The sequence below is a fragment of the Heterocephalus glaber genome, unplaced genomic scaffold (assembly GCF_053883595.1).
Source record: "Heterocephalus glaber isolate CG9 unplaced genomic scaffold, H.glaber_assembly_v1.0 deba00001504, whole genome shotgun sequence".
NCBI lineage: Eukaryota > Metazoa > Chordata > Mammalia > Rodentia > Bathyergidae > Heterocephalus > Heterocephalus glaber.
Genome location: NW_028258324.1, coordinates 38,435,466 through 38,450,923, shown reverse-complemented (window position 1 = coordinate 38,450,923; position 15,458 = coordinate 38,435,466). Strand labels below are relative to the sequence as shown.

The 15,458-nt window shown below is 36.8% G+C and overlaps 1 protein-coding gene across 3 annotated transcripts in view; it reads left to right on the top strand.

Annotated features, from left to right (window-relative positions):
• The window catches only part of Sptssb (serine palmitoyltransferase small subunit B), a 44,764-nt gene that overhangs the window by 15,600 nt on the left and 13,706 nt on the right, over positions 1-15,458 (top strand). The gene's annotated exons all lie outside the window — the stretch shown is intronic.

The window sequence follows — 15,458 nt, the reverse complement described above, 5'->3', positions numbered from 1 at the left end:
TTCAACATTCTTCATCTTTTTATTTAAATGGACAGCATCTTATTCGGAAAGGCCTTGGTACAAGAGAGGAGTTAAGTCTTAATAAGCACAAGTCTTAATAAGCGACAAAGTAAGAGAAAAGAGTACACTAAATTGAAAACATTTTCTTTCAAAACGCTAATAAAGTGAAAATTATCAGCGTCCACAGTAGGACTTTCATTTTCTTTCTTTTTGTCCTCATTATTATTCTTAAGAAAAACAGAAAGTAGAATAAATAGAAACCTAGACTGCTACTAGTTGTCTGTCCACTCTTACATCTATAGAAACAGCAACCTACCAGCCAATGGGAGAAGGGGTGGAGGCTGTGGACAAAAAGAAATAGGTTTATCTTTTGAATGCTGTTACCTAATCTTTCCCTTATTGCTACAATATTTCAAGAGATTTATCGTTCTGAAATGACTGGAAACAGCTTCTTCATGTCAAAATATTTTGGAAAGCTCCAGTTGTATTTTAAAGTTATTAGTAACGAGGCTTGGTTTTACTAATTCAAAAAATAGTTCTTGGATGCTGAGCATTTGTAAAAATGGTTTTAGGAGGGAGGATGGTGTGACAGAAAGAACATTTCAGAATGAGAGCATTGTAGACTGAATCCCAGTGTTGTTTCCACCTTGGCTTCTGAAAATAAGCAAGGTGCAAACCTTATTGAGACTCAGTTTCTTCATCTTTGAAATGAGGTGATACATTTGAACTGGTCAATACAGTTCTTGTCCAGTAAAGAGCAGTTTTCCAGGTTGCTAAGCTTTGTATCTCCTTTATGGCAGCCACACCAGAGCTGAACATTCTGTAAAATAATCTTTCTAAAGCCAGTAACTGATAAAGGTCATGTGTTCTCCCTTCAAAATGACCTCATTCTCTTATATTCTTTCTCTAGTTCTTCACAATTTGGCAATCGTATATTCATGTAGTATGGTAGTGATCATAATAGCTAACATTCGCTTAGCTCTTCCTATGTATTATTCTAGATGCTTTATACTTTTTTAATCTTCTTAACAGGTATAAGAATGAAGTTATCTCTGCTGTTTTCCAGTTGAGGAAATTGAGGGTAAAAGTGGTTATAATTTAGCCAGGTCACATTAGTTGGGACAGAGGTGGGATTCAACTCCAGACAGGACCTGGAGCCCAAGTATGTCAGCACTGCAGCACAGTGTCTCTCAGCAGGATTATCGTCCAACACCCCCTGCCAACATAGTCACCAAGACACCTTGAGCCTCACCTTCTACCTCTTTAAAATAGGAATAGTGTAAATTTAAAATTCCCCCGTGGCTCACCACACCATCATGCCGGGATGCTGTCTCTGTTCTTTGAATGGAGCTCCATGTTACAAGATTCTAGTGCTTTCAAGGATCTCTGTATTTGTTTCCTAGGGCTCCTGTAACAAATTACCACAGATTTGGTGGCTCAAACAACATAGATGTATTCTCTGATAGTCCTGGAGGCAGAAGTCCGAGGTCAAGATGTTGGCAGAGCTGTGCTCCCTCCAAAGACTCTAGTGAGAATCTTTCCTGGCCTCTTCCAGCTTCTGGTGGCTTCAGGCAGTCCTTGCTGGTGGCTACATAACTCAGTCTCTGCCTCTGTCTTTACATGGTCTTCTCCTCTGTGTCTCCTTTCTAAAGACAGTGTTACAGTGCTATTTAGCGCTGATATAGGTGATTCAGAATGCTCTTATAAAAATTCTTAATTACATCTAAAGCCATTTCTCCCAAATAAAGCCACATTTACCAGTTTCAGGACATAGACATATCTTTTGGGGGCCACCATCCAACCTACAACAATATCTTGATCCAAATATTGGAATATATCCTTTTGGTATTATTCCTAATGTCTATTCAAAGAGAATGTACAATTTAGGCCATAGTAAAAGTAGCTTACAAAATCTATTGAAAACTATATATTTTTAACATGCTTAATTGCCATTAGCTTTCTCTACATTTACTTGAGAATCAACGAAGTTCTTAGGAAATAAGTAATTGTTTCCTATTTAAAAGGAAAACAAGCTTGGGCTCAGCAACCCTCCACCCTGCACTAGGAACATATAGCTAGCCAGGTCCTAGGGGGCAGAGAGGTGAAGCCAGGTAATACATTCACACTACATGTAGTTCCCAGGAAAAAAAGAAACACTTTTGGACAAACTGTCAGCAAGACTTTTTTTTCTTTTAGTATATTATTTCAGCAACCTAATTCTAAGTATATAAGATTAATAAAGTCCAATTAGAATATTGTCTAAAAACAACATGTCTTGGTTTAATTCTGTAAACTCCTGCCCTTCCCTTCCAATCTACATCCCACACCCCCTCCCTGAAGCCCTCTAACCTGAATAAAGTTGCACCACCAGTCTATCAGGGAGTTGTCCCTTTAATGAAAGGATTGACTGAGAGGGCACCATAAATGTTATGCCTATCTCCATGGCTCCTGGAGTCAGTCTGGCTCAGCCTTCATCTTTCCAACCAGCAGGGATAACTGAGATGCAGAAGCACGTCCCTGAGAGTGGTGAAAAGCCAGCTGGCTCTATTGCTATGGTCGCCAAAGCACATCTATGAAAGTTCGATGTTGCTGATTACCAAAATAAGAAAATCACTGAGCTCATCACCAGAAGCTTTCCAGGCAGCAAAATAAAATATAAAGAATAAGCCAAAAACAGAATCAAGGGAAGAGGAAAAGGAGGATGAAGAGAGCAGTAAGCAAAAACAAAAGAGTTTTATGAGCACACATAAAATTTTTATAAGTACTGTGTTCAATAGTACCCAAAAAAGTACATAGAAAATATACAATTAGTGTTACAAAATGCTCTTGGAATGGTCTTTGCTGATTCTACAACAAGATTCCCTTTGGCAGAAATGTGAGATAAAGTACTCATCAGGTATGCTCTTGACAAATCAATATTATAGTAATACGCTTTCACCCTCAAATTGCTCCTTGGATAAAAGTGTTCAGTTTTCGAAGAATCATCAAATATAATCATGATTGGTAAGGATGAGAGGATGAGATAAAGGTTTAATTTTTCATGGTCAGGCTTTTGGCTATTAAGATGAACAGAGTCTCAGAAACAAACCATAAGCAAGTGGCCTCTTTACCACACTGTGGGTTTGATGCCTGAGAAAGACCTGAGGAAAAGGAAAAAAGTATAAGACTGGCCCCATGAACATGGGACATCATTGCCAGAAAATGGGTTCACACCTGCAGTAGAAAAGTAGTTTCAGGGAGAGAGATGTACCTCAGCAGCGCAGCACCTGCCCGACAAGCGTGAGGCTCTGAATTCAATTCCTGGTACAAAAAAAAAAAAAAAATTTCAGCCAAACACTTAGCTGCTTTTCCACTTTGAGTCCCATTTAAGTACTTTACATATTGGGGTCCTATGAACCCTTTTTTGCAAAAGCAGGTAGCCTGTCATAGAACTTATAATTCCCACAAATACTGTGGGACTGAAGTTACTGGAATTTCTCTAATGCCCAAAATGAACCTAAACATGTCAACTCTTTTCTCAAAAGGCTCTTTGGAGTTTCACAGTTTTGAGTTTTCTTCTTATACCCCAAAAGCCAAGAAGGAACCTCAATTGGAACCTGAAAATTATTATTTGAAGGCTTTTAGGATTATTTGTTTACTCAGCTGTCAATAGTAAACCCATGCAATTTAGTTAGACTGTGTCACTCCAACTTTGTGGTTAAAAAATATAAAACAAAATATACCACTCCAGCCATTTTTGTACAATTCAGTAGCGTTAAGTATATTCACATTGTTAGACAATCAGTCTCCAGAACTTTATCAGCTTGCAGAACTCCAGCTCTGCACCCACTGGATGACAACTCCACATTCCTCTGCCCCAGGCCCTGGTAATTATTGTTATTTCTGTTTTCAAGGGATTAGCTATTCTAGATACATTGAAGAAGTAAAATCACACAGCATTTGTCTTTTATGAGCAGCTTACTTTACTTCAACAACAATATTTTTTATAAAAATGAATGCAAAAAATAAATATAAAATTTATTAAAACACCCACAATATTTTAAAGATACCAGGAGTAATACAGTTCACAAACCCAGTTGTTTGTGTAAATTATAGTAAAATACAAACCAAAAAAGGATACATACTTGCAATTTCTAGGCACCCTAAATTAAATTTACTGAAACACTAGAGTAGAAGAGAGGACAAGGAGGGGTAGCTCAGGAGGCAAACCAATAAAATGGAAGAAAATATATTAACAAAAAAGGTTAAAATTATCAGCATAAATTTACTGTACTAAGAATTTCTACAGTTTAATGCACATCTTATTGCCTTGTTCAACAACAGTATTAATTCATGTTGTAGCAGTATGTCAGAATTTTCCTCTTTTTTAAGGCTGAATAATATTCAAGTCTATGTATACACCACCTTTTTAATTAATTGTTTTGATGATGAATATTTGAGTTTCTTTTACCTTTTGAACACTACCAATGATGCTGCTCTGAACATGGATTCACATTCAATGACTTTAAAAAAAAAACTTCTGATGATTTCAAAGCCACTGTTAGTGTTGCAGTTTTATTCACTTTTTACTTCTAAAAATAATTTGACTACCCTTGGCAACAATATCTCAGAAGCAAAAAGCCATTCAGAAAGCTATATATTTTCTTCTTTATAGAATAAGTTTTTAAAAAATAAATATTAATAAAGAATCTCATCCCAAGAAGAGCACAATAAGTAGCTAAACGTTGGCCCAGAAGCATACTCTCCATTCCAGCACTGCAAGAAATGCAGGGATATTTGCCCCATTTCCATGTTAGTAAGTGAAACAACAATGGAAACAAGACAAGACATGTCCTCTTCCACCCTGTTACAAATTTCTCATCGTACTTGCCTCTCCTTTTTTGTTTCAAAATAAAGAGCTTATTTTTTGATAGCCACTAATGGTTTAATATATGTTAAATTATTATGAACATTTCCATTAAAATTATATTCCATATTTTCTTTCCTAGCCAAGGATCCTTCACTCATAAATTCCTCTGGAGTCTGTCTGATTAAGCCAAAAAGCAAGGACTGCTCTGAAATGACAATTATTCCACACTCACCATGTTGCACAATGCCATCAGTTAATAGTTGGACTGGAAAAACATGTTTTCTACTTTTCTGCTTTTGTTGGTGTGAGTGAAAATTATAAGCAAAAGGGTTGGTTCAGATAGCTATAAACACTCTATACCAACAACTTGTCAATGGGAGGTTTTTCTTTCAGTACACTCTATAATTTACTTCTTAGTACAAGGTTATGAAATTTAATTACAGTAACTCTAGTTGCCTAAAAGCAGTACATGCTTTGACTTACAATTGTTTGTTTCTTTTTCTCTTGGGAGTCTCTAGAATTAACCAAATCATCCTGAATGTGTAAAGAAAGTCCTTTAATTGCCCTATGGTTGTTTAATTTTCTTCCTTGACTTTGGTTCATCACAAACTTTTAGGCTAGTGTTTCAGCTCACTCTAAAAGCTTGAACTTCTAGTTTCACTTCTAATATCCACTCTGCTGTCAACATCAGAAGCTGGTTAGCAAAAGAAGACTGGCAAGTATTCTAAGATAGAAAGGAAATTCCCAGGAAACTATTAGCGAGCATGGAACTTTCTGTATAATACAGATGACATTGGCATCATCCACAGAAAAATTAAAGCAAGATGTTTGGATGTGGAAAGTCAATAAATTACTGCTGTGCCTAAGTTTTACATAGATACAGTATGAGCTTCTGCCATAAATGATGTAATCATATTCACATTTTGATGTACTGAAGAATTATGTGTCTGTACCTCTACAAGTCAAATTGTGCTCAGATGAAGAAGCAGCTCGTAATTAAGCCTCTACAACAAGAGCCACCATGCAAGGGTGTGCAGTACATCTCACACAACAGTATTAGTGGCCTTGTTCAAGACACATTTGAAAATCTCCCTTTAAGGTAGTGGTTTGCAGTAATGGCCACATAGATTTATTGAATGATTGATTGATCGATTGTACTAGGCAACTCAATTAGCCAGCATAAATAAGGGCTGAGGTTTTTTCATATAAAATATATATACCACTCCATTGTCAAAGACATTGTTAATAGGATGTACCACAAAGCTTCTTTGAGTCTATAATTTAGCAAACTTTTGCAAATAGTTTAAGGCTATAGCAATCTACAAGTAACAAAAACAGACACTACTACTGCTATGACTGTAAGTATTGCTTCTAAAGAGCCAAAAACCCACCACTACACTCTGTACTACATCACTGAGATGGCTTAGAGACAATTATCAATTATCTTCACTTTACATGGAGACACTGTGACATGAAAGATTTTGGAACTTGCCCAAGATTACGGACTAAAATAAATAAATGGAAGGAAAGAGGGTAAGAGGAAAGAGAAAGAAAACAAAAAGAAAAGATAAGATTACTATAATACAGTTCAGATCTCCAGATGTTCCCAGCCTGAAATTTTTTTGCACTGGAGCTACTTTTCTACCTATTAATCTTAAATTATTACTTACCTACTATGAGCACTTACAAAAGCCATTGTAGTGGTATCCAAATCCACTTCACAAGTATTTTTTATTTCCCACAGAGTCCATGAACTTTTAACATTATGAGAAACTAGAAAGTACTTGTTGGACATCTTTTTAAATGAACACCAGCTCTCATTCATCTTCAAAAAGGCAGATGGTATTGAGTTTGCAGAAAACAATCTATGTGAACTCATTGCCTGAAAGCACACAATGTGAATTTATAAGCCGCTTGTATGGACTCCAGTGGTGCTGGGTAAATATTAAATAACTCTAAGCATGGTTGCTCCCTTCAGAAACCTTACAATTTGGTCAATCAGCCACCAAACCAACTAACCAGCTATACACTGGGGATAAAGAAATGAATGCCAAACATTCTCAGTATTATGCATGCCTAGTTTTACTATATTGTCAGTGCTGAAATGCTGCTATATGCTTAACACATAGAAAGCAATATATTTTCTTTGGTGGGGAGAGAGTTCCTCAGAGAATGTTTCATAGAAAAGTGTTTATAGGAGCTAGGTCTGAAAAATAAATAGGTTTTATCTAGCAGAGAAAGGGCACACCAGAATTCCTAGGAAAGAAGAGAGTTTAAACTCAAATATAGAAGATTTAGCATCAATAGCATTTACCAGGAGAGTTGAGAGAGGCTGGACAGGTAGAGAAATCAAATTGTGCACGGCCTTAAACGAAAGTTTCATTTCATAGGAAATGGAGAACAATTGAAAGTTTCAAGCAGATAAATGAATATGTAAGTTTGGAAAGGGATGATTTTAAGCTGAAAAGGAGACAAGCTGGTGAGCTATTTCATTAGTTCCACCAAGAGATGGAAATATTCCCCTTCACAGGTCAGCAAAATCTTCTGTAATGATGGAGATATGCCATATCTATGCAGTCAAACATGGTAGGCATTTGCTTTCTCTCACAGAGCACTACAAATTTGTTTCCATGTGTATCTAGTGGCTGCCATATTGGACAAGACAAAAACAAAGAGGCTGGCACTGAGTTAAACCTGAAAGTAAAGGTTTTTCCAATGGCAAGGTACAATTGGTGGGTTAAGACATTTATGTGGTAAGAAAGGGGATGTTGTTCAATGGTAGGGCACTTGCCTAGCATGTGCAAGATCCTGGGTTTGATACCAAGCACAAAAAAACCCCATGTGGTAGGTCAAAGTTGGAAGAGTTTTCATGAAAGAAGAAAATGGAATAGACTAGAATGGACTAGGACAAATATAATAGAAAATAATGGAAAAGAAAATATTAGCATGCTACAAGTATTATTCTGAGAGGTTTGTTTCAGTTCTATGACTATGTTCTATTATGTACCTTGGACCACAAGATAAACTATATTTTCCCTCTCTATTGTATTTAAAATATTTAAATCTAGTTTCTTGTAGAAGAGCACTATTCGCTGGAGATTTACCTCAGTGTCACTGTGACTGCCTGGCAAACACAAAGTCCTGAGTTCGATCCCTAGTACCGAAAAAAAGAAGAGCATTATTCACCAATGTACAAGAATTATTGGGGAAAGTTTTTTGGAAGGGTAGAATAGCATAAGCAATCTGAGTTCACCTGAGTTTAGAATAAAGATGACTCTGGACCCTTCATTATTATTTTTCTTTTGAAAATTTTAAATGGACTTTATTTTTAGAACAGTTTAGACTTACAGAAAAATCAAGAAGATGGTACAGAGTTCTTGTGTAACCTGCATTCAGTGTCCCCTCTTAAAATCTTACATTAGTATATCACATTTGGTACAACGAATGAGATAATATTAGTATATGATTATTAACTAAATTCCTTACTTTAGATTTATTTAGCTTTCATCTCATCTCATTTTTATGATTTAGGATTCCATCTCAGATACCATGTTATAATTAGTCGTCAATTTCCTTAAACTTCTCTGAGCCATGACCACGTTTTTACATTCTGCTTGTTTTTTGGTGACTTTGAGAATTTTGACGGATCCTGGTCAAGTATCTTGTTGGACACTTTTTTACTAGAACTTATCTAATTTCTTCATGATTAAATTTATGGGTTATTGAGAAGACCACAGAGACAAGGTTTCATTTTCATTGCATGATCTCTATTATTATCAATATGATTAACTTCTATCAACTAGGTAATATTTAATAGTCTTCTCCACTGTAAAATTACTTTTTAATCCTCCTTTCTATACTATACTCTTTATATAGAAGTCACTGTGCTCCTAATTTTGTTTCATAAATGAATTAAAGAAAGGTTTACATTTGAGTAAGTTATATTGAGTTCTTTCCAAAGAGATCTACTTCTGAGTATAAACGTAGTCTCTTTTTAGATACAGCATGTCTCTCTGGAACAGATTTCACATCTCAGATTTCAGGTTCGAAATACAAGGCACAAAAAAGCTGACTAATTGATACAGAATTCCAAAATGAGTTGGGAAGCAGTTATCCTCAAATCAATTGTGAGTCCTTCTGACTTTCAGCTTTTGATTCTGATTCTGATGTCCCAGAAGTAAATTTAACCCAAAATGTTAGGTCTTTTTTTATCCAGCAAGGAAGTTAACATTTAGAAAAGGAAATTCCTTATTGGGAAAGTCCAATAGTGTGGAGTACTTTCTTTTTTAGGCAAGGGAGGGCTGCAGGATCACATCTTCTGCAAAATTCCCAAAGTAAATGCCCTGTCCCACATGACCTGAAAACTCATCCTTCATTGCAATTACCTAATTTCTTAACACTCCTATTCCCAAGAACAGAACACTTCATGGGCAAGTCTAACCACTACCTCTCATACATACTCCCCTTACACTGGTTTCAAGTTCTGACTCAGACAGAGGGATTCTTGCTAGCGGTGTGTCTTTCTAATTGCTACACTTGTTTAGTTTCTTATTCATTCAGGCCAGAACAGAGTTCCACCCCCAAACAATGTGGGTTCCAGACCATCTCCCTCTCAGTATAGGAGAGGAGATGAAACTTTTTCTCCTTCCCCACTGCACATAAATCTAGTAAGAGGAAAATCTTTACCTGTTGATCAAAGGGTAGTGACATTCAAAAAATAGCAATGAACTCCCCATTTAATTATGACATAACTTTTTAGAGGACTTCCAAGTCTTTAAATTCTTCACTGTCCCAGTGTCCCTGTTCATTCACTGGATTCTGTTTATGATTCCAACTCCTCCTTTTAGTTTTTAAGACTCTAATAATCCTGTCCCTTTCTTCCCCTAATCTGGCAAAGCTCTGCTTTAGGCCTTTTCTCCACACTAACAGACATTACTAATAAGAATCTTACATTTTACCAGTTTCCAGTAATATTTACAATAAATACACATTCAGCTCCTCAGTAGCAGGACAAGAATCTGAACTACAGAATGTCAGAGAAAAGTCATATATATATATATATGGATGGGATAGGTTCTGGGGAAACTGAGAGGAAGTGGGGCTGGGACTTTCCAGATGTTCTTCACACATGACTCCATTCTCCTCACTTGGCCTTAGAAGAACGCAGAAAATCTCCATTTGAATTTCTACTTCACATTCCAATATCAATTCACAGAACTGATATGAATTCATGCCAATCCCACATGCATCAGTCACTTGAATTTTGATGACAAACTAAATTAATGTTACTATTAACTAAATTAATATCAGTTTAATATTACCCCATGGCTTGGTCCTTTTCTTTAAAATGAGTGAGAACTCTAGTCCATCCAGCTACTAGCACTCTGGGATACACTTTAACTACGTAACCCAGGTAGTAAATACTGTTTAAATGTATTTTAGTGGGATATACTTGGCTAAATTATAATACTGGAGGGCAATGGCCACGACTGTTTGGGTGAATGTATTACAGTCACTGTAATTTCCATAGAATATCCACTGAAATATTCTGAGTGCAAATTCTAGCATGCTGAAAATTGTTGTCAATAAATAAATGAAAGTGGAGGGGAGTGGAAAGACTTTAAGTAAAGCACTTCTTCCATATGCAAGTTCCTGAGATTTTTGCCTTACTTGCTTTACTGCTATTCTCCAAAGCAACCCTAAGCAGTGCAGATTATTATCTCCCTTTTACAGGTGAGGAAACTGAGACCAAGGACAATAAAGTAACTACTCAAGGTCACATATCCAGTAAGTAGAGAGGGTTTGAATCAAGGTCTGTCTCTATTCCCAAATCTATATTCTGCATTGTACCAGTAAAATAAAAGTACTTTCTAAACTATAAATAATCCTATGAAAGTATAAATTATTTTCTTATTATTAAGAAGATTCTGATAAATCAAATCCATTAGACATGTTAGAATCTCCTACTATAATGGTCCTCTCTGAAGAAGATATTATCATGGTTTTAAAACCATGGCACAAAGAAACACCCTTCCCTTGGGCTAAAGGACCCATTCCTCCAGTAACAATGCTGACTTTACCTGATCCCCAACTTTTTACGGGGAATTTCAAGTGTTTTATGTTTCACTGGGCCCTCCTGAGAACTGCAGTCCCCAGGATGGTGGGCTCCTTTAGAAAGAAGGCCCTGCCCTCCCCATCACCTAAGAGTAGCATCTTAGTGTGTCTGGGCTGCTGTAATAATACTGTAGACTGGGTGGTTTATCAACGACAGGAAAACACTTCTCACAGTTCTGGAGACTGAAAGTCCAGGACTAAGACTTTGAAGAATCAGCATCTGGTGAGGTCCTCTCTCTTACTGTCTTCTCAGCATCCTCACTCAGCAGAAGGGGCAAGGGAACTTTCTGGGGTTGCTGTAATTCCACTCATAAAGGCTTTGCCTTGATGTCATCACCTTCCACAGTCCTTGCCACCTAATACAGTAATTTTGGGATTAAGATTTCAACATAGATTTTGGGGCACCTGCACATTCAGTGTGTAGCAAGATGGTTTCAGTGTGTAGCAAGATGCTTTCAGCATCCAGGCCAGGAGCCCATGGAGATGTGCTGCAGTCTGCTTGGCCAGTGCCACCTCCCCGTGCACAGCCTCATTAAAGATCTAAGTGAGTCTTAAAAGTCAAGTTTAGAGGAAATTCTTTTAAAAAGAAAGAAACTACTCTCTTCTTTCTCGTACATAGGAAATTACCTTTTAAAAACACATAGCTAAGTACAAGAAGATTCACTATGTATTTGAGTAAACATTTCAAGTCCTTGGCTGGGATATGGGGCTAGGTCTTTAATTTTACATTCTGTTGTGAAAAGCCAAGGTTTTAAAATATTTGCTCCCATTTAGTTCTAGGTTACTTACAGCTAATTAATTTTGTGGCATTTCTATCATCTAATTTCCCCATATTTAGCCTCTTTCCCCAGCTTCCTTCTTAACATTTTTTCATTTAGTGAATCCCTTATTCACTGTGTGCTTGTTACATGATCCAGAAGAGCATCTCCTGTCTGCAGTGCCTTTTAGGACAGAATCCTTTGAGGCTATTACTACTTTGTATTTATTCAATGAATGAATAAATGTTTTGTTTTTAATAGTGCATGTCATCCCACAGGAGATAATAAAGTGAACTTACAAAAAAGGAGAAATAAATTACCTAAGTAAATCTAGAACCTAAAAATAATGCATATTCTAACCACAGATTGTAGCAGATGGCCTACCAACTCTGTCTCTTCTCACTTTTTCATATAAGAAACAACTAATAAATATCATTTAAATTTGCTTCTCATCAATAAGAGAAAAATGCATCAAAGAAAGAGAGGTAATCAATGTTTTTTGTGGAAAGACAGACTTTATGAGTTTATATTGTGATGTGACAATAAAGGCAATTTTCATATGTCAGAGCTGGCTACTCAGAGGGCTGAGAAATGAAAGACCAGAAACTCAAGAAGAAAATGTTTAAATTCTAATTCACTAAGTTATTGGTAGTATGATAGTATATGTAAAATACCCAGATTTCAAATCATTGCAAATTTAAGGTATTTGTGACCAAGGTCTTACCATATATCCTCCTTTGCTGTAATACATGTTTGTATGCTTTCATCTGTTATTTCTTTGATAGATTGATGGATTGATTGATTGATTTTCAGCAGCTTAAAATAATGAACATTGATTATCTCACAGTTTCTATGGCTCAGGAATCTGGACACAGCTTATCTTGGTGCCTGTGGTTCCAGGTCTCTCATAAGGCTGTAATCAATGTCCACCAGAACTGCCCAAGCAAGAAATTAATTTTTAAAAAGAAAACAATGGCCAGGAGATTAAGTAGTACACTTTTAAGCACTGCAATATGGACAGAAAAAGTCAAAGCTATATCCAAATGAACCATATTATCTTATTTATAAAACTGAAAGGAGCACTAAGTATATTTTAAACAGATTCTCAATACACATTTAATTCTGAAAGAGTGATGCCCATGGGAAAAGTAGAGACATAGATTTTTTTAAATAATTGATATCCAAAATCATTTCAATTTGACTTTAGAATACAATGTGTCACATGACTTGAACTCTTCCTCTTCTCCAACCCACAACAGCCTCTCCCTATTAATAACCAGGAAGCCTCTGTCACTCATAGGTTAGACTAAATAATTAGCCTCTCACTGACCCTCCACTCCCAGATGCAGGGTGGCCATCCTGCCTCTTCAGTTTTACCACACTCCCTATTCCTCTTGTTCTAGTCCTAGGCCCCTCGGCCACCTACCTACCAAGCTCCTTCCCACTTCTAACTTTTTGCAAGTTGTCCCCTGTGTGGGGGCATTCTCCCAGACCTGCACGCTCTTTTTGGGTTTGGTGCTTAACAATTCTTGGATGTTATCTCCAATATCTCTTCCTGAGACACATACTCACACTGGATCAGGTTTCGCAAATCCCCTTATACACTTCACCTTCCTCCCTTAACATAACCGACAATTACATATTTGTATATATTATTTGATTTGTATCTGTTATTATTATTATCTCCTCAGGTAGTCCACACTTCCTAGGGGTAAGGACTGCATCTGTCTGAGCACTCATTACCCACTACCTCACCTTCATCCAGTGCAGCCTGGCACTGAATACCTAATTAGTGGACTCCACACTACCTATCAGTTACCTAGAACTGTACTAAGCTCTGATCAATTAGGAGAAAGCAAGTGTGGGTGCCCATGCAGAAGACTTTTAAAAATTAAATTGCCTAGGACAGTCTGAAAGCTCAAATAGTGATAACTTCTAATTCTCACTGCTTCAGCCTATCTGGTGGTGCCAATACAATCTCACTCACTGAAATTATCACTGTGTCATAGTTGGAATCTTTATGTTTCTTCCAAAATTCATGTTGCAATTTAATCTCCAAACAATAGCATTAAGAGGTGGAGCCTTTAGGAAGTTGTTAGGTAATCAGGGCTTCTCCCTTGTGAATGTGATTTAGGCCCTTATAAAGAAGGCTTCACACAGCATTCGCCCTTTTTGTCCTTCCATCTGTGGTAGAAGCACCATGTAAGGACACAGGCTTCAAGTTGCCATCTTAGAAGCAGAGACAAAGTCTTCACCAGAAATCAAACCTGATGGCACTCTGATCTTGGACTTCTCAGCCCCAGAACTATGAGAAATAAATTTATTTTATTTATAAATTACATGGTTTTAGGATTTTGTTGTAACGGCACAAAGAGACTAAGATGCATTCCTTCTGTCACTCATTTTTTCCTACACATAACCCTATTCATCCACCTTTGCTCCTTTTCTGCAGTCAGAACTGGTTTTAAAAAAAAAGCAACCATTGGGGGTAACATTTCCCTGAAGCTCACCCATCAGGATCAGCCATTTACATCTAATTATTTAGTTCTTGTTCTAGTTTCTGGAATGATGGGAGGCTGGTTTTCCTTTTCATGAGAAAGTAAAACTCCTTCCATTTTGTATTATCTAATTATCTGAATTTTCCAGTCCTTATGCACATAACTGTGACCTGGTCACACATGGACTTTTCCTTTTAAGATTTTATGGAAATGGTCTATGAAAATCAACAATAGCTATCTGCATCCCACTAACATTGTGACCATGAGTGCTCTATGATTATTTTTTAATCTATTATTCTTCATTCATTCATTCATTTGCTCAGCAAATATTTATGGGTGACAATCTTTATAGCAGCAATTGTTCTAGGATCCAATGTACAAACAGTGAGTGTCTCCCTACAGTATAGAGAGTTCACAGTCCTGAACAGCAAAAGCATCTTGCTTTTACTCAAAAAAGGATAAAAGAAATGATGTTCTCATGTCAGAAAATAAAAATGATCTTCAAAACATTTTACCTGTTACAGGAATAGTAAAAATTATCAAAACAGACTTTAATGATATGGTACTATCAGTCTCAGGAGTAAGCAAAGGGGCACTGAGCTGAGCCTGTATTCCCAGAGGCACCCACTCTGGTGTCTATAAAGGTCTGCAAGATCTTCCCAGGAATCTTTCTAAGAAATGATAGGTGCTCTTCTGTCTGGAAAGTTTTACGTCTGGTTATAACTACAGTCTCATTGGAAGGCCAGCAAAACACTTACAGGATTTTCCTGTATTCTGCATCTCCAAACCAAATGACCACATAGGTACCTTCAGAGGGTCTCATTTGTTTTAAGGGTCTGTCTCCAAGACCACCCACATGTTCAATGGTTAACTAGAACCCTGATGCCAAACCTTTTAGAGACAAAGTGCCAAACTGCAACTCAAAACCCACTTATTTATCACAAAGTCCCAACACTGAAATTAAACCTGAATACTGAGGTTTTAGTTTAGAAAAATAATTCATAATTAACATCCTTTGTCTTAAATGAAAAACACAATAACACTCATGCCTTAGGTTTACCACCACTGAACTAGAATGATCCATGGGATTCAACATATACTGTATTTGTACTTAGAGCTAAGAAATTACAATTAAAGTATACACAATTGGATTAGCAGGAAAAGAAGACACAGGTGAAATCTGGAGAAATCCATGTACAGGCTTCTGATATTCCCATGAGTGAACATGCCAAATGTGCT